Here is a 19,447-nt window from a genome sequence, read left to right as displayed (position 1 = left end):
GGTAGTTTGAAGGTTTAACAGGCATCTAAGTTGCTTGCTGAGTTTAAAACAGTCCCATCACTGACTAATGAGATATCACACTGTGCCTCAGAATTTAATAACTGGACTTCACAGTTACCAATGTCTTCCTAGTATTGAAGGAAGAGGGATTTAAACAGCCTAGAAAAAGGCCACACGAGAAAAGAGGACTGCTATGATGTTCCAGGGAGTTTAACCCACTAATGTGAGAACCAGCTCAATTATGATCGACTTCCTAGAGGCCTCTGACCTCCTGGAGGCATTATGAACCAATTAGACAAGGGATGTATGTACTTATTTTTGGTTTAATTTAAAAGAAGACAACTCTGAATTCTGAAAAACTGGAATTTGAACAAGTTTATGGCACATTGTTCTGTTAACTGTAGACTACCAGTTAACCCTTTACAGTTACCAGACTCTTTATAGGTAAGGGTCACCAGGATTGATATCCAGATTCAAAAACTGCCTTTGTTGAGTTCAAACTCAAAATCTCCTGACCAGTCAAGAAGAATTTATCTTATTTACAAATAAAAAGTAATGAAGTTAAATGATAAAGCAGGAGCAGATACGAAGAAAGCGCCAGAGGTGTCAGTCTCTGCCACAAATCAGGACTTAATACCAAATCTTTTTCAGGAAAACACTGGTACAGATAGAATCACCTTGAAAATGCATTTTATCTTCAGTGTAGATGGTTATGCCATGCTTAAGGCAAAACCAGCAGGTGAGGAATGACTTAAGCAATTGGAAATTGGTCAATGTTTGCAGAGTTCATCAATCCCAGCTGCTACGCTTGAACAGTTTCAAGACAGAGCAGTGCATGGGGAGCTTTTTGTTTTAACGGCCAAAGGCACTGTTGTAAATATTAGAATTTGGTTTACATAGGTGTACACTTCTTAAAATATGTACCCAAGTTAGAAATTTGTCCTTAAAAAAGACTTGAGCAAACAAAAGTAGAAAGAAGAAAAAGTGACGAAAAGTAAAAATTGGGAAAATTCCAATTTAATAAGTCTCTGTTTAAGCAGCGAACTTAAATGTTAGTACAAATGGTAGTAAATAAAAACACCTTCACTTTCTGTGCATGCATGCCTGAAAACTCCATTGGTACAGTTTATGTCCATGATGTATTAAAAGAGAATTGTGAAATCAAATTTTAGATACATAATTGAACAGGCTTACAAAGTCAAAGATATCACTTCTTTAAAATATCAGAACAATTACTGACTTATAACGCTTATTGGCAACCAATTTATCAGTCCTTTTACATGAACTTCAGAAATGGTCATTTTCATAATTTGATCTTACTTACTGTGTAACAGAGGTTACACAATTTCTCTCCCCTAGTCCATCCTCAAACCGTTGCTGTGTCTCTTGCACTGCAAAAACACACCTTTTGGAAAAGCATCTAATGTTTATTTTAAAACCTTCTCCATGGGGAATTCACAATATTCTTAGAGAAATAATTTTAGTGTCTCATTAGCCTTGCTTGTTAAAATGGGCCTACTATTTCCCAACTAAATTGTCTGATGGCTTTGAGACAGTGGTATCTGAAAACTGACATTATCAAAAATTTTCACTTACATGCATACAAACTACAGAGAAATGAATTTTTAATTCCCCTGTTTAAGCTGCATAGATTCAGCTCTTTAATTCCTGACAGTAAAAGAAGCTTTCCCAATTCTTATGGTTTCTCCACACACTATGTTAAAAATGCTGTATCTATTTACATTGCACATATGGTAGTTCATAACTGCTTTTCTTTCTATTCTGTGTGTATTGTTTCTAACATTCTCCTACAATGATCCATGTTCACCTCAAAGTCCTGTGGTGAGTTACAGAAGTCTCAAAGAATCATAAACCAAATTTTTAAGTTAGAAACTGTTATCATGTGTAAAATTTGCTTTTTTAATATATGGCAATTTCGTTTGTTTAGAGCTGTTATCATAATGCTTTCCTAGATACAGATGCTAGGTGGCCCACTGAAACATGGGCAGTCTATGGTTTAGTAGAGAAAATAAGGTTTTCTATACCTTTTTTTTGAAAACTCTCAAGATGCTTAAGACTGATTATAAGAAAAAATATCTATCTGCAGAATTTTGCAAGAGTGAACTTAATTTGGCTTAAATGGGCAAAACAGGAAGTTAGGATTTTTTTTTAATTTGTAATGCTTCCAAAAAGTTTTTTAAAATGAAAGAAAAATAAATGACTTTCTGAAGTTTTTTAAGAGTAGTTCAGGACATGAGGAACTAATGGGCAAAAGGCCCATTATCATCATTAGTGTTATTATTACTACTAATATTACTAAAGGATGTTCATAAATGTATAATAATGTGTTTGTACTTAGGAATTAAGAAACATTCAAAAAGTATTTTGAAATTATCTGAAAACAAAAGCATTCACCTAAAAGAAGTTTCAATGTTCCAAACATATTTTAAGAAATCAGTGCTTATTTTTACTAATCAAAATGAAGACCTGAGACTTCCAGAAAGAAGTTTGATAACAACAAAATAATACTACCAAACTCTCATTAAGATTTTTTTTCTCAGTGAATTATAGGTTCCACAGTACTTGAGACAAAGGAATGAGGTGGAACATGACAGCATTAGATAAATATTTTTCAGGGTGTTTTTTTTTGTTATATTCATGGGTTCCAACATTAATGTTCAGAGGAAGAGATTATTACAATACAAGAAACAAAAAAGTTAGTAAATAAGTCACTCAAGAAGATTCCTGCTACAGAAATATTGGGAAACAAATGACAGTGAGCTTCTAAGGCCCTATTTATAAAGGGAAGTGTCTGTGTATTTTTACCAAGGAACAGCAGTCACTGACTTGAAATACTTTTTGCCTCATATGTTTTAGTCCCTCAGAAAGTGTGTTTTTAGTAAAGAAAAAAGACAAATATAGAAAAAGAAATTCTTTACGTATCAACAAATGCACCTCCAGAAAATTATGAATAATTGTTATAAAAAAAACTCTAACCCCAGTAACTGATAGTGCATTGATCTTTTTATGAGATTCAGTGGTAAAAAATTTTCTTTGACAATACGTGCTAATTTTTCCTCAAGATTTACCTTAAACATAAATCAGCTTTTCTGATATGAATGTTCTGATAAGGTTTGGGAATGGGAGTGAAATGAGCAGTCCTGATTTTCAGTATAGAGCTGAGGTGAAAAGGTAATAAGAAGACGCTGGAAGAATTTGACCTTTCCTTCCTTCTCTCAACTATTGGATATATTAAAAATTATCATAAATAATAATAAAATAAAACTACAACATTAGTAGCAATATGCCAGAACTAATTTTTTATTTAAATTTAAGAGTATTTTGTAAAAATAGCAATTTCATCATTCTGTCTATCATTAATCACGATGATTTTTAGGTTTCAGTTCCAATTAAATAGACTAAGTACCTTTAAGAATAGGCTTTTAATTTTCAGTTAGTCTTTTTAAATCTAAAAAATAATAAATTTAACACAACATGTCTTCAGGTAATATTTAAATAGGTAAAAATTGGCTGCATTTGGAGAATTTTAAGTGTAAGTGTGGAAATAATATGGAAAAGGGAAAATGAGATCTGAAGAGGAGTGGAAGATAAATCTGGGTACAGGAAATAGAAGATGTTGGAGCTCTGTAGTCATATTTCAAGGAAGATCTCATTAAAATATGTTCACAGATGTTCTGGAGAAAAAATGCCCACTTATAAACACTTCTCCATTCCCACTGGTTCTTTTCCTTCCTTCCTTCCTTCCTTCCTTCCTTCCTTCCTTCCTTCCTTCCTTCCTTCCTTCCTTCCTTCCTTCCTTCCTTCCTTCCTTCCTTCCTTCCTTCCTTCCTTCCTTCCTTCCTTCCTTCCTTCCTTCCTTCCTTCCTTCCTTCCTTCCGACACTTCCTTCCGACACTTCCTTCCTTCCTTCCTTCCGACACTTCCTTCCTTCCTTCCTTCCTTCCTTCCGACACTTCCTTCCTTCCTTCCTTCCGACACTTCCTTCCGACACTTCCTTCCTTCCTTCCTTCCTTCCGACACTTCCTTCCTTCCTTCCGACACTTCCTTCCGACACTTCCTTCCTTCCTTCCGACACTTCCTTCCTTCCTTCCGACACTTCCTTCCGACACTTCCTTCCGACACTTCCTTCCGACACTTCTTTCCGACACTTCCTTCCGACACTTCCTTCCGACACTTCCTTCCTTCCGACACTTCCTTCCTTCCGACACTTCCTTCCGACACTTCCTTCCTTCCGACACTTCCTTCCTTCCTTCCGACACTTCCTTCCGACACTTCCTTCCGACACTTCCTTCCGACACTTCCTTCCGACACGTCCTTCCTTCCTTCCGACACTTCCTTCCGACACTTCCTTCCGACACTTCCTTCCTTCCTTCCTTCCTTCCTTCCTTCCTTCCTTCCTTCCTTCCTTCCTTCCTTCCTTCCGACCCTTCCTTCCGACACTTCCTTCCGACACTTCCTTCCTTCCTTCCTTCCTTCCTTCCTTCCTTCCTTCCTTCCTTCCTTCCTTCCGACACTTCCTTCCTTCCGACACTTCCTTCCTTCCTTCCGACACTTCCTTCCGACACTTCCTTCCGACACTTCCTTCCGACACTTCCTTCCAACACTTCCTTCCTTCCTTCCGACACTTCCTTCCGACACTTCCTTCCTTCCTTCCTTCCTTCCTTCCGACACTTCCTTCCGACACTTCTTTCCGACACTTCCTTCCTTCCTTCCTTCCTTCCTTCCTTCCTTCCTTCCTTCCTTCCTTCCTTCCTTCCTTCCTTCCTTCCTTCCTTCCTTCCTTCCTTCCTTCCTTCCTTCCGACACTTCCTTCCGACACTTCCTTCCGACACTTCCTTCCTTCCTTCCGACACTTCCTTCCGACACTTCCTTCCGACACTTCCTTCCGACACTTCTTTCCGACACTTCCTTCCGACACTTCCTTCCGACACTTCCTTCCTTCCGACACTTCCTTCCTTCCGACACTTCCTTCCGACACTTCCTTCCTTCCGACACTTCCTTCCTTCCTTCCGACACTTCCTTCCGACACTTCCTTCCTTCCTTCCTTCCTTCCTTCCTTCCTTCCTTCCTTCCTTCCTTCCTTCCTTCCTTCCTTCCTTCCTTCCTTCCTTCCTTCCGACACTTCCTTCCGACACTTCCTTCCGACACTTCCTTCCGACACTTCCTTCCGACACTTCCTTCCTTCCTTCCTTCCTTCCTTCCTTCCTTCCTTCCTTCCTTCCTTCCTTCCTTCCTTCCTTCCGACACTTCCTTCCGACACTTCCTTCCGACACTTCCTTCCGACACTTCCTTCCGACACTTCCTTCCGACACTTCCTTCCGACACTTCCTTCCGACACTTCCTTCCTTCCTTCCGACACTTCCTTCCTTCCTTCCTTCCTTCCTTCCTTCCTTCCTTCCTTCCTTCCGACACTTCCTTCCTTCCGACACTTCCTTCCGACACTTCCTTCCGACACTTCCTTCCGACACTTCCTTCCTTCCTTCCGATACTTCCTTCCGACACTTCCTTCCGACACTTCCTTCCTTCCTTCCTTCCTTCCTTCCTTCCTTCCTTCCTTCCTTCCTTCCTTCCTTCCTTCCTTCCTTCCTTCCTTCCTTCCTTCCGACACTTCCTTCCTTCCTTCCGACACTTCCTTCCGACACTTCCTTCCTTCCTTCCTTCCTTCCTTCCTTCCTTCCTTCCTTCCTTCCTTCCTTCCTTCCTTCCTTCCTTCCTTCCTTCCTTCCTTCCTTCCTTCCTTCCTTCCTTCCTTCCTTCCGACACTTCCTTCCTTCCTTCCTTCCTTCCTTCCTTCCTTCCTTCCTTCCTTCCTTCCTTCCTTCCTTCCTTCCTTCCTTCCTTCCTTCCTTCCTTCCTTCCTTCCTTCCTTCCTTCCTTCCTTCCTTCCTTCCTTCCGACACTTCCTTCCGACACTTCCTTCCGACACTTCCTTCCTTCCTTCCTTCCTTCCTTCCTTCCTTCCTTCCTTCCTTCCTTCCTTCCTTCCTTCCTTCCTTCCTTCCTTCCGACACTTCCTTCCTTCCGACACTTCCTTCCTTCCTTCCTTCCTTCCTTCCTTCCTTCCGACACTTCCTTCCGACACTTCCTTCCGACACTTCCTTCCGACACTTCCTTCCTTCCTTCCTTCCTTCCTTCCTTCCTTCCTTCCTTCCTTCCTTCCTTCCTTCCTTCCTTCCGACACTTCCTTCCGACACTTCCTTCCGACACTTCCTTCCGACACTTCCTTCCGACACTTCCTTCCGACACTTCTTTCCGACACTTCCTTCCGACACTTCCTTCCGACACTTCCTTCCTTCCGACACTTCCTTCCGACACTTCCTTCCTTCCGACACTTCCTTCCTTCCGACACTTCCTTCCGACACTTCCTTCCTTCCTTCCTTCCTTCCTTCCTTCCTTCCTTCCTTCCTTCCTTCCTTCCGACACTTCCTTCCGACACTTCCTTTTTTCCGACACTTCCTTCCTTCCTTCCTTCCTTCCTTCCTTCCTTCCTTCCTTCCTTCCTTCCTTCCTTCCTTCCTTCCTTCCTTCCTTCCTTCCTTCCTTCCTTCCTTCCTTCCTTCCTTCCTTCCGACACTTCCTTCCGACACTTCCTTCCGACACTTCCTTCCGACACTTCCTTCCGACACTTCCTTCCTTCCTTCCTTCCTTCCTTCCTTCCTTCCTTCCTTCCTTCCTTCCTTCCTTCCTTCCTTCCTTCCTTCCTTCCTTCCTTCCTTCCTTCCTTCCTTCCTTCCTTCCTTCCTTCCTTCCTTCCGACACTTCCTTCCGACACTTTCTTCCGACACTTCCTTCCGACACTTCCTTCCGACACTTCCTTCCGACACTTCCTTCCTTCCTTCCGACACTTCCTTCCTTCCTTCCGACACTTCCTTCCGACACTTCCTTCCGACACTTCTTTCCGACACTTCCTTCCTTCCTTCCTTCCTTCCTTCCTTCCTTCCTTCCTTCCTTCCTTCCTTCCTTCCGACACTTCCTTCCGACACTTCCTTCCGACACTTCCTTCCGACACTTCCTTCCTTCCGACACTTCCTTCCTTCCTTCCTTCCTTCCTTCCTTCCTTCCTTCCTTCCGACACTTCCTTCCTTCCGACACTTCCTTCCTTCCTTCCGACACTTCCTTCCGACACTTCCTTTCGACACTTCCTTCCTTCCGACACTTCCTTCCTTCCGACACTTCCTTCCTTCCGACACTTCCTTCCGACACACTTCCTTCCGACACTTCCTTCCGACACTTCCTTCTGACACTTCCTTCCTTCCGACACTTCCTTCCTTCCTTCCTGTTTTTTTCTTATCTAGCAAAATTTTAACTTAGATAGTTAGAAAGAGTATATAGACATTCAAGGATGTAAAGAAATCCTCTGCCGCTCAAAACCACAGGTGACAATTTAAAAGTTATACAAACCTATATTTCCTAATGGCTACATGACATGTTGCATAACAGAGGTGTCTTCAAACCCTCTCTACCTGGGAACACTTGGAAAAAGAAAAAAAATTTTGAGGGTAAATGTGGATAATTTCAATAGATGAAATCCTCTGTAAATACTCTCATTTAGAAGTAAAGGAGTTTTGGAGAGCTATATTTCAATACTTTTTTCAAGGAGTAGCGGAAATATAAAAACAGATGTTTAATGTGCTTTATTTAAGCATCTTAGTTTCTGCACTTTTAGTAGACTTGTCTTCATTTCTCTAAGTTTTCCCTGTAAAAAGTCCTTCAGTTACCAGCTCTATTTTTTTTTTTTTTTGTCTAAAACCAAAATAGTTGCAATTTCTTGAAAGATCTACCTCATATAATGAAATCACATAGGAAAAATCTACCCTTCTATATAAAAAAAGTTTTTGGCTGAAAAAAGGTACAAATGTGGACAGAATGCACATCAGGAAGCAGTTTAAAAGTCTATAATCTGCTACTTGAATGAATTTTATGTTTTTTTAAAAAGATCTGATTGCTTTGAGGGGTTTGATTAATCTTCAACGATAGGTTACCTTCTTTATCTCTTGCTTTACATTTTGACAGCTAATTCTGGGACATTTTAGAGCTTTCCTCACAGCAAACACAGTTTAGACAATTCTCTGCAATAGTGCAGTTAAAGTGTACCCTTTAATGTTCATTATTATTTACATCAGATTTTGTGACGCAAAGTAATGCTGCCTATTGGCACATCTTTCAATCTGAGATGCCTAATGGCAAAGAATATTTCATTAAATATATAAATGCTTCATAATTAAGAGATTTAAAGAGGGAAAAAACCACTACCTTGTGCATTGTGTTTCTATCATAAAATCACATAATTGTTTAATTTGGAAAAATCATTTAAGAGTGACGCTGCCAAATTCCCCACTAAACATATGTCCCTACGTGTATTGTCTACACATCTTTGAAATACCTCCAGGGAAGGTGACTCCAAAACTGCCCTCACCAGCCTGTTCCAATGCTTGTCTTCACTTTTCATAAAGAAACATCTTTTACCACTGTCTCTGTTCCTCTCACTTTTTACTTGGGAGAAGAGTCTGATACCACCTGGCTGCAACCTCCTATCAGGAAGCTGTCAAGTGTGATAAGATCCACACTCAGCCTCCTTTCCTCCAGCTGAAAAATACTGCAAGTCCCTCCCTCAGCTGCTCCTTGTAGGACTGTAATGCTCCAGACCCTTCATCAGCCCACAGCTCCATTGCCCTTCTCTGGACATGCTCCAGCACTTCCATGTCTTTAATGCAGTGAGGGGCCCAGAACTGAACACAGGATTTGAGGTGTGGCCTCACCAGTGCCAAGTACAGGGGTCAATCCCTGCCCTGCTCCTGCTGGCCACACCATTGCTGGCACAGGCCAGGATGCCATTGGCCTTCTTGGCCACCTGGGCACTGCTGGCTCACGCTCAGCTGCTGTCACCAGCACCCCCAGGGCCTTTTCCTGTGGCAGCTTTGCAGCCACTCTGCCCCAGCCTGTGGCACTGCCTGGGGTTGCTGTGACCCAAGGGCAGGGCCCAGCACTGGGCCTTGTTGAGCCTCACACCACTGGGCTCGGCCCATGCTCCAGCCTGTCCAGATCCCTCTGCAGAGCCTTCCTGCCCTCCAGCAGATCAGCACTCCCACACAATTTGGTGTATCTTCAAATTCACTAAGTTTTGAAACATTAGTAATTCTGCTGTCGTCTACTTCAAGATATTCAGATAACCTTAGTAGATGTCTTAAAATTTTGGATATATTTTAAAGTAATGTATGTTTCTTATTCTTAAAAGGACTGGAATATTACTGTTACTTATCTTAAGAGAAAACCAGTACTATCCAAATAGATTTCACTTTAGCATAGACAGGTAGAATATTAGAAGGTGATGTAACATGAACTAGCTTAGAATGACAATTGCTTCATGAGAAAGCAGAGGGAAACCAGGAAATTGAAAAACTAATTTACATGTTTTATTTTGTTCTTTAAAATTCTGTGTGCCTCTGATCAGTCTTACCAAGTTTAATGCTGTAGCAAACAACACACAGTGCCACAGCCACTGCACAATTCTAACTATAGATTTTGCTCTGTGCCATGGGCCGGATTTCTCATTTCATACATCATTTACAACTTGCTGCAGTGATTCTGTGAAGTCATTGCCTATCTCACTAACACAAAGTTAGGAAGAAGTATCATCTTTCCCAATACATGATCAAGCTGTGCACTAGACATCACAGCCAGTTCCCTGTTTCTCTCTACTGAAAGTAAAACACCAGCTATAATTTTACACACTAAAAATCATACCAGCAAGCCTTTGCACCCTGTTCTTGAGTGTCAATGTTAAATTGTAAACAAAGGATGTTAAATTGTTCAACAAAGCTTTTTCTGTCAGGTGCTATATGCTGCCACTCCTTATTTTATATGCTTAGAGACATCCAACAGCATGCAAAAACCACATCTGGAGAGGAATCTCTGGACTGTAGCCAAATCTGTCAGGATTTTTTTATGTTTCTGAAATGCCATTCAATAAAATCAGTGTGAGTTATTTCTACTTTCCTCATTCAGCACCAGCAGTATAATAGCTTAATGGTAGCATGAGACTCAGGGCACAGACCTGGGACAGGCAATCATAGCAATATCTCATTTTCACCCTCGTCTACATGCAGCGAACCAACATTTCAAGCACTGAAAGTAAAGCTGAGTTAAAATAGGCAAACTTACAGCGCTGGCAAGCACAAAGTGTTACTGGACCTCACCTTTGTGTGAAGGAGAATGAAGAAGCTTTGATATTGCTAATTTCACTGGACTAAATCCATCTTTATACCTGGCTGACAGTGTAAATGAAGTTAGGTAGGGAATGAGCATGAAAGATACCCTTAAATATAATCAAATATTTACATTTACTCTAGCTTCTTAGAATCAAATATGTAAGTAATATAATGTAAGCATTAATAATGTAAAGTAATATAATATGTAAATAATTTATCCTGGAAAGGGGACTTTGCCACTACATCAGTTTGTCAGTTTTTAAATTTTTTTTTTTGTCTTTTGTCTTTTAATATTGGTTAGTATATGCCTCAGATAGAACGAGTGTGTTTTTGCCCAATTGAATGAAAAATTCAGTTTTATGCCAGTTACAGCAATGTATAAAATGCAAGATGCTTAAGCATACTGTTGATTCAATTCCCCTATGTATTGTCAGGAATACCCTGGGCCAAAGCCAAAATACTCTTTTGAGAGTTACTATTTTGCAGTCTTCATAATCTAGTAAAATGCATCAATAACATGCTAAAGTTGCAAATACATCTGCTATACTTTTGATCTTCAGTTAATTTCAAAGAGAAAGTGGAAAAATGAAATGTGGATGTCTTGTTTTGATTACTCATTTTGTTTGTTTGTTTTGGTAGATGCTTCCAAAGAATGAAACCTCTGTTTTTCTTTGAAATATACTTGGCATTTAGCTATTCGTATTTCTCCAAAGCTTAAGACTTTTTAGACACATGGAATGATGCAGCCAACTCCTCATTTTGTTCTGGTTCCCTCAAGTCAACAGGCTGCAAAGCAAATGTCTACTTTGTTTTTGACTTGTCTAGAAAAATTGAAACTATGCAAGCCCCACAATTCCCTCTTCTTTTCACTGCTGGCATCACTGATTCTATTTCATTATTTTTTTTCACGATGATGAAGGTTCTCATTGCTCAGGAGATGAAGGAAGTGTTGGGTCATTTTAAGCAGCCTTCTCACTCCATGATTACAGTGCAGCAGGGTATACTGAGGCCCTTAAAGAAAAAACACTCCTCTCTCCTCCCTTTCTTTTCCTGTGTCAGGGAGCAAAGAGCAGGATGAATCAAAGGCACAGTAAGAGCAGACACACAAGAGGACCATTATTAAGCACCCTGAAAGCACAGTTACTACCATGGGAACACACTAGTATTAGTCAGAAAAAAATTAGCTGAAGGGAGATAAATAAAGTAAAATCTCTAACATATATGACATCTCAGAAACACCCTTGAATGACCATTCTTCATAACCCTGTAGGGCACATTATATTAAATGATTGTCACTTATGTAACCATTACCTCAGGTTTCGCTGACCTTGACAGCAAAGCAATAATTACATCTTTGAATGTCACTGAAGAGCTTTTACAAAGTAATGCGAAAGGCAGATAGAACATGCAGAATTTTTCTACTCACTATTCATAGATATATATGGATTGTATAAGCCTATTACAAAAGAAACCTATCTCATGTCAAACTTCATTTTTATGAAGTATTCTGACAATATTGGAGATTCTTAGAGTATGCTGTTACTAGATTTAAGTGTGCAAATATCCTTCATGCATTTCCTCCTCAGCTAAGTTTCTCTTATCTTTTCTACTGCTTTGAGAGAGCTTGAGCCATGGTGACTGCATAAGAGCATCCAGATTTGGCATCACTAAATCGAAAAAAATGCTTCATAAGTTCACTGGCATTACAGAGTTGTTGTTAGACTTATAGTCAATGTCAAAAGTAGGATGATTGCAAACAGAGCTTGGCTTGAGGGAGTAGATTTCCAAGATCAGGAAGTTCAGTTAACTCACATCTAGACCAGCTAGTCATATCCATAGGTAGTTTCACATAATATGAGATACTGTGCTTGAACCAATGTGCTCTGTAATTTGGCTTGCTTATGGCCCACTCTTTTCAGTGTGTATGTTTGTAATTCCAATAAACAGATGAGGAGATACAGTGCATTCACATCCCAGGATGTGATGTGATGATACACACAAAGAAGTATGACCTCCTGTTTTAAGATTAGACAGTAGGCTGCACACTGCAGCAGGCTGCAGGTATGCAGTGCAGTACCAAAAATTGAGGAGCATTCACTTTTTTAAAAGTTGATGCTGTCCATATGCATATTTCCTATTCAGATGAGCATCATCAAGTTGAGTTTATTCAAAACAAGAGTTTCTGCTCCTAAACTGTTCTTAAACAGAAATCCTCTGCTCTTCGCTGAGGCTAAGGTTCTAAGGAATAATCCAGAACCACCTTTCACGAGCTAAAGGATTTTCTGAGCAATATTCTTTTCCTTTATTTGATTAATTTGTTCAGCATGTTTTATTCCTGTGAAAGATGCTTGGAATTATTACCTATCACTAGAACCAACAGTCCCCAGATAATTTTTCCATGTAGAAATTTCATTTAATGTAACAAAGGATCCCAAAAGCAGTTTTTTGCTGCTCAACCTCATACTAAGAAATACAAAGGCCTTGTTGATGATGTGAGGGTTGGCTGCAGTCTTGGCTGTAGCAACCATCATATTGTGCAGTTCACTACTGAATGAAGAGGTATCAGGACAGTGAGTGAGATTACAGCCATTGATTTCAGCAGAGCTAGCTTTAGCTTCTTTGGGGATCTTCTTGGAAGAGTCCCAGAGGAACAGGCCCTTCAGGGAAGAGGGCTCCAAGGGAGTTGGTTGAATTTCAAGGATGGGTTCCTCCAGGCTCAAGAGGCCTGTGAGAAAAAAATCAGGCCAAGGGAGCAAGAAACCTCTTTGGAGGAATAAAGAACTAATAAAGGGAAAACAAGAGATAATTAGCAAATGGAGAGGGACCCTGGTAACAAGCTGTAGAGAAGGCAGTTATTGAAGGCCTTCTTTGCATCAGTCTACACTGATGAGACCATCCTCCAGGAATAACTGACCTGGGAGACCAGGGCAAATTGATGTTGGAAAGAAAACTTCCCCTTCGTCACAGAGGATTGGGCTAGGGTCAGGAAAACATGATATCCACAATTCCATGGGCCTTGATAGCATGAATCCAGAAGTGCTGAGAGAGCTGGCTGATATTCTAACCAGACCATTCTCAATCATCCTTGAAAGTTTGTGGCAATCAGGAGACCTGTCTGAGGACTGGAATACAGCACATGTCACCCTAGTCTTCCAAAAGGGCACAATGCCAGGGAACTACTACCCTGACAGCCTCACCTCAATCACTGGAAAGGTGATGGAGTGAGTGCCTCATTCTAGAGTCCATGACTACCACATGGAAGGCAAGAAGCGGATCAGGGGTTAGCATGGGTTCAGGTAATGTTTGAACAACCTCATTGCCTTTCATAATGAAACAAGTAATCAGATGAATCAGGAGAGAGCAGTGGATAATGTCTATCTCAACTTCAGGAAGGCTTTCGACACTGTCTCTCACAACATCCTCACAAGCAAACTCAGGAAGTGTGGATGAGGTGAGTGGACAGAGAGGTGGATTAAGAATGAACTGAATGGCAGATCCCAGGGGGTTGTAATCAGTAGTGTAGGGTCTGGCTGGAGACCTGTCACTAGTGGTGCCCTCAAGGTTCAATACTGATCCAGTATTGTTTAACTTGAACGTTCATCAATAACTTGGATACAAGTTATTAATGCAAGGAGCTGAGGTCTGCTCAGCAAGTTCACTGATGACACAGAGCTGGGAGCGGTGGCTGATACCCCAGAGGGTCGTGCTGCCCTTCAGAAGGGCCTTGAGAGGGTGGAGAGGTGGGCAGAGAAGAGCTGTGAAATTCAGCAAAGGCAAATGCAGGGTTCTGCACCTGGGAAAGAATAATCTGGGCACCACAACAGGCTGGGAGCTAATCTGCTGAGAAGGAGCTTTGCAGACAAGGACTTGGGTGTCCTGGTGGACAAAAAGCTGTCCATGAGCCAGCACTGAGTCCTGATGGCCAACAAAGCCAACAGTATCCTGGGATGCATTAGGAAGAGCATTGCCAGCTGGTCGAGGGAGGTGATCTACTCAGGCCTGGTGAGGCACATCTGAAATGCTGTGTCCAGCTCTGGGCTCCTCCAAACAAGCAAGACTTGGAGCTCCAGGAGCAAATCCCACCAAGGGGTATGAAGTTGATTAAGGACTGGAGCATCTCTTTTAAAAGGAAAGGCTGAGGGAGCTGGTTCAGCATTGAGAAGAGACAACTGAGAGGAGACCTCATGTCTATCAGTATCTGAAGGGAGGGTTATAAGAGGATGGAATCAGGCTCTACTCTTTGGTGCCAAGCAATAGGACAAGAGGCAAAAGGCAGAAGAAAACGCACACCTGAACATGAGGAAGAACTTCTTTACTGGGTAGGTAACTGTGTACAGAGAATCCCCCTCACTGGGGAAATTCAAGAACTGTGTGAATAACAATGCAAGGTGCTCTGGGATGATCCTGCTTGAAAAGGAAGGTTGGACCAGATGACCCACTGTGTTCCCTTCCAACCTGACCCATTCTGTGATTTGATTTTTCCTATAGCAAAATATTTGTTTGCAGTTTGGTTTTGTATCAGGAAAATGCTCAATAAGAAGATACATTAGCTGCCTCTTATATGAAACACTGGTTAGTTTTTTCCAGTTGAATCATTATTCTGCAATATTATTTTAATCTTTGTTGTAAGAGGAACAATTGTTAGAAATGAAAGAATAGTGAGGGCATTTTATTTTAATTTTTATTTAATAACAAAGTGAGTATAAAAATAATGTTAGTAATTTAAATAATATACCATAAAATAAGGAATCCAATACAATGTGCAAGATCTTGTCATTTTCTTAAATGCTTCTCTCTTTTTATCATGGACAAATATATAAGTAGTTCTTCAAGACATCTATGAATCAATGCTGGTTGTGGCTTAACTGAAGTTCTTATTGGTTGCTCAGGACTACTCTGCCACTGAAGAAGAATCCACACTCTTTAAAATTTACTGCTTCTCAACTACCCCCTCCCCCTTCCCCAGGAAATATAGAAGCTTGGAAAGAAAGAAACAAACAAGCAAAAAGCCTGGAAACAGTAGAAGACAGAAAGCTAGAGAAATAAACCCACAGTTACAATGATTTTGATGCCAATGATTCTTGCCCACAAAGTGCAATTCCCATAATGTCTGAATCTGTAGAAGGAATAGGAGTTTATCTGTTTCCAAGGAGTAATATTGGCACATATTTTCTGATGCCCCTTTTTCTGGAGAGAAAGCTCAGCATTGAAGTATGCGTTGTTTGAAGTGCCTAAGATACTAGCATGGTTTGTTTCTTTTTCAGACATTTTTGGGCACTATTTCTGCTAACTTCTTTACCTATATTGATTAGAAAAACTGTAGTTTTCAAAAAATTACCTGTAATGTTCCTTATAAAGCACTAATGTTAGAGGTCATTTATTGAGACAAGAAATGCAATTAAGAGGAATTAATTTTGGCTAACTGAAATAAATACTAGAAAGCATCAGAATAACCATAAATGCCATAATGGCTCCAGCTAAATGCCAACTGTTTTAATAGCCATCTGGATCAAAATTTAAATCTATAGTCTGTTAATCTTGCTTTCTCTTGTTCTCTCAACACTATTTCCAGTAGCAATCACAACTCAATGTTCTTCTATAAACTGTGAGTGACAGAAAGACATCAAAGCAAAGACATAAATAAGTGGAAGCAGAAGATGCCATACTACACAATGAAACAAGCCCTGTCACCAGGGTTTTTTTAGTGAAAGGATGCACTGCGGGTCCAGTTTGAGTGAATGACCTTACAGAGCCCTTGCTTTGATTCTCCTCCAAGGATAGCATCACATATCAGGATAAGAGTGCTTCATCATGAGAGGAGACCCTATTTTTCAAGATCAATGTTCTTTTCTTTAAATTTTAACAATGGTCGTGTAAAACAGTTTTTACTTCTAGTTTATTTTTCTTGATCACTGCAGACTCTACCAGTCCCTTTTAGGCTGTATGTTGGACCTCCTCTCTACATGAAGTCCTGCTGTGTGCTTTGTCATCTGACTTGTTTTTCTCACAGGACATGTATAATCTATTCATCTTAACATACGAAATGCTCAAATCTTCCTTACTAGGCAAATTTTGGTTTATTCCCAGGTTTCTGAAAAAGGTTTCTGAAAACTTCAAACTAGAATTTCTAGCTTTATAAATAGAATTTCTAGCTCTATAAAGTTGGGTCCACTAGTAGCTACACCTTACTGAAGGAATCTACATAGCCTTACAAAAACAATACTTCCAGCTGTGTTTTGATGTTTTCCTGAGACTAGAAAGCACATGAGAGATTGAGGTGCTGAATCTCATGCCGGTTTTGTAGTATGTGTTTTCCTCTGGTTCAACAATTCTGTCATCAAAAAAGCCCAATAAAAAATGTCTGTGTTATTTATTTCTTTGGTATATGCACATTACACATGAAACTGTAAGGCCCAGTCTAGCACCCAGTTATGATAATAAGCGATTTAATACTGATTTTGATACCTTGCATTGGGGTGTGGATTTAGGTAGGAAATTCAACAGAAAAAGCAAATGTTAAAAATCTGACTATGTATCTTCTCTGTTGTGGCAGTGTCTTATGTTCCCAGAAATCAGGAACAAAGAAATTAAAATAAACTTTTCTCCTGTTACTTCATACAAGATTGACTGCTTCTAGATGGAAAGGTCAATACATATCATATTAGTAAAGAGAAATGTAAGAAATCACAAAGCACAAGACACAAAATCTTTTCTTCATACACATGCATGCAGAGACTGAAACAAAATTTTTCCCTCAGGAAAGAAAAAGCAGAATTTTTATCTTATACAATGTTAAATATTTTGTACCTTTCAAAACTCTATTATTACAGAAGAAAATACAATGGTATATTCTTTTTACTTGAAGCAGACTGGTTCACCGAAAAAGGCAAGGGGAGTCCCTTCTGTTAAGAATCTGTTTCACATTTTGCATATCCATTTGCTAATGGACAAAGAGTTGAGTGTATATTGCATTGCAAAAACGTAATTTCATCTAGGAAAGGGTAACAGGAAAAAAAAAGGTGGAAATAATAAAAATATTATCTGTTTTCGTAGCAAGGTTGTCATTAACGTCCCCGGGAAAAAATGATGCAAATCTCTGCTAGGAATATTGCATGTGCCCAGCCTAGATACACAGAGTGGGCTTCACAATCTCAAAAGACTCCTCTTTTCCTCATACTTCTTGCACAGGTTCTTGGGATTTTCAAGACAAGTAGTGGCTTATGAGACAAATAGTTACTAAAGAGGTTGTCTGTGTGGGAAGCAAATTACTGTCATTGTTCAGATGAAATCTGGATTGCTGAAAAATTCTGCTTGGAGCAATATCCTGGACTGGGTTTGAGTAAACTGATGTTTAAAGCATTTTCTGTTTGTTCCTATGTTTGTCTTAGTTTTAGGGGTTTTGTAATTTTGCTTTGCTTTCTGTCAATAAAGGAAAGCCCAAGGGAAGAGGTGAGTTTTAATTGCAAATGTACATTCTTTGTTTTAGAACAGGTTGGAAAGGAGTAGCAGATGGATAATATTTGGGACATTTTGTCAATTCATCTGTTAATAAGTGAGACACTAACACTGGCTACATTAACCAAAGTCCTTCTGTCTCCTGCACTGCCAGCAGCCCTGAAGATATCCTCTGAGAATGTTTTTGATGATGGACAGCTCTGATAAAAATAGTAATATTTTCTATAGTCAAAATCAAGACCTCTTTTGTGATACCTTATTATTATTTCATCACAGAAACACATTCATTTTTACCTGCATTAAAGCTTAGTGAACTTGCCCAGACAGAACTAATGCAACATATGGATTACAAAATATTTTTCTACCATTTCTGAGAAACAAGCAAATATGTTACCAGGTGGTTGCTGCTGTTGCTGATCTAGCTGTTGTCAACCTATCTGATACTACTTCATATTCCCTGGTGTTCCTAAGACCTGTTGTTGCATGGTATGTACCTAAGATATCTTGGATGTCTCTTTCAACAAAGGGTCATAGAACAACACAGTAACTTTAAATATTAGTAGAAATCAAGTAGTGTTTTATTTGCATTTTGATTAGTGATTTGGAAAGAAATGCTGGGTTATGAAAAGAAGTATTATCAGAATTCTTTTGAAAACTTCAACTTTTCTATCCTTTTGAAACATTGTAAACTACAAAATATTCTAGCCATAACACATTCTAACACACGGTAAGCTAACACCTGGCTATGTAAATGAAATGTAATTGCTATATCATGAGATGATGTACACAGCCAATTCCTCGGTTCACATGCAGCATTTTCCAGTGTTTGAGCATGGTTAGTATGATCAAATGATGCTGCCAAATATTGTGATATCTATGTGCTTTACAAGCACATAGGTACCACAATAATGCGTAGACATATTATTTGGCTTACTATTCATAACGCAAAGGTGAAATTAGGGAATTCAAAGCTCAGATCTTGAAACTCGTGTGGGATATCATAAAATCATAGAATGTGCTGCATTGGAAGGGACCCACAAGGATCATCCAAGTCCAGGTCCTGGTTCTGCACAGAAGAACACCAGACTCTCACCATGTATCTGAGAATATTGTCCAAATGCTCCTTTGAACTCTGTCAGGCTGGTGCTGTGACCACTTGCCATGGGAGCCTGGTCCAGTGCCCAATCAGCTTCTGGGTGAAGAACTTTCCTCTATCCAATCTAAACCTCCCCTGACACACCTTCATACCATTCACTCATATCCTGTCACTGGTCACAAGAGGGCAAAGACTGGTGTCTGCTCCTTTGCTTCCTCTCATGAGGAGGGTACAGACTGCGGTGAGGTCTCCCTCCAAACTGTTCTTCTCCAGGATGAACAAGCCACTCAGGCTTGAGGAAGCTTTTCACATGGCTTCCCCTGTAGGCCTTTCACTGTCTTTGTGGGCCTTTTTTGGATGCTCTGTATATCTTGCATTGTGCCACCCAAAACTGCACACAAGACTCAAAGTAAGACTGCACCACTGTGGAGCAGACGGGACTATTATGTCCTGCAACAAGTTGGCAATGCTCTCTTTGATGCACTCCATGACAATGAGAAGAAAGGCTGAGGAAAATCGGAGGCCAGTGCTCAATGGAGAAGTGAATTTACTGAGAAAGGATGAGAAAAAGCTGAGGTGCTTGATGCTTGTTTTGCATAATTTTTTGCTGATAATATCTGTCATCTGATTTCCAGGGCCTAGTGATAAAGCTGGTGAGAATGTACCA

Source organism: Ammospiza nelsoni, chromosome Z (genome assembly GCF_027579445.1).
Source record: "Ammospiza nelsoni isolate bAmmNel1 chromosome Z, bAmmNel1.pri, whole genome shotgun sequence".
Taxonomy (NCBI): Eukaryota; Metazoa; Chordata; class Aves; order Passeriformes; family Passerellidae; genus Ammospiza; species Ammospiza nelsoni.
Note: the sequence above shows the minus strand (reverse complement) of the source record.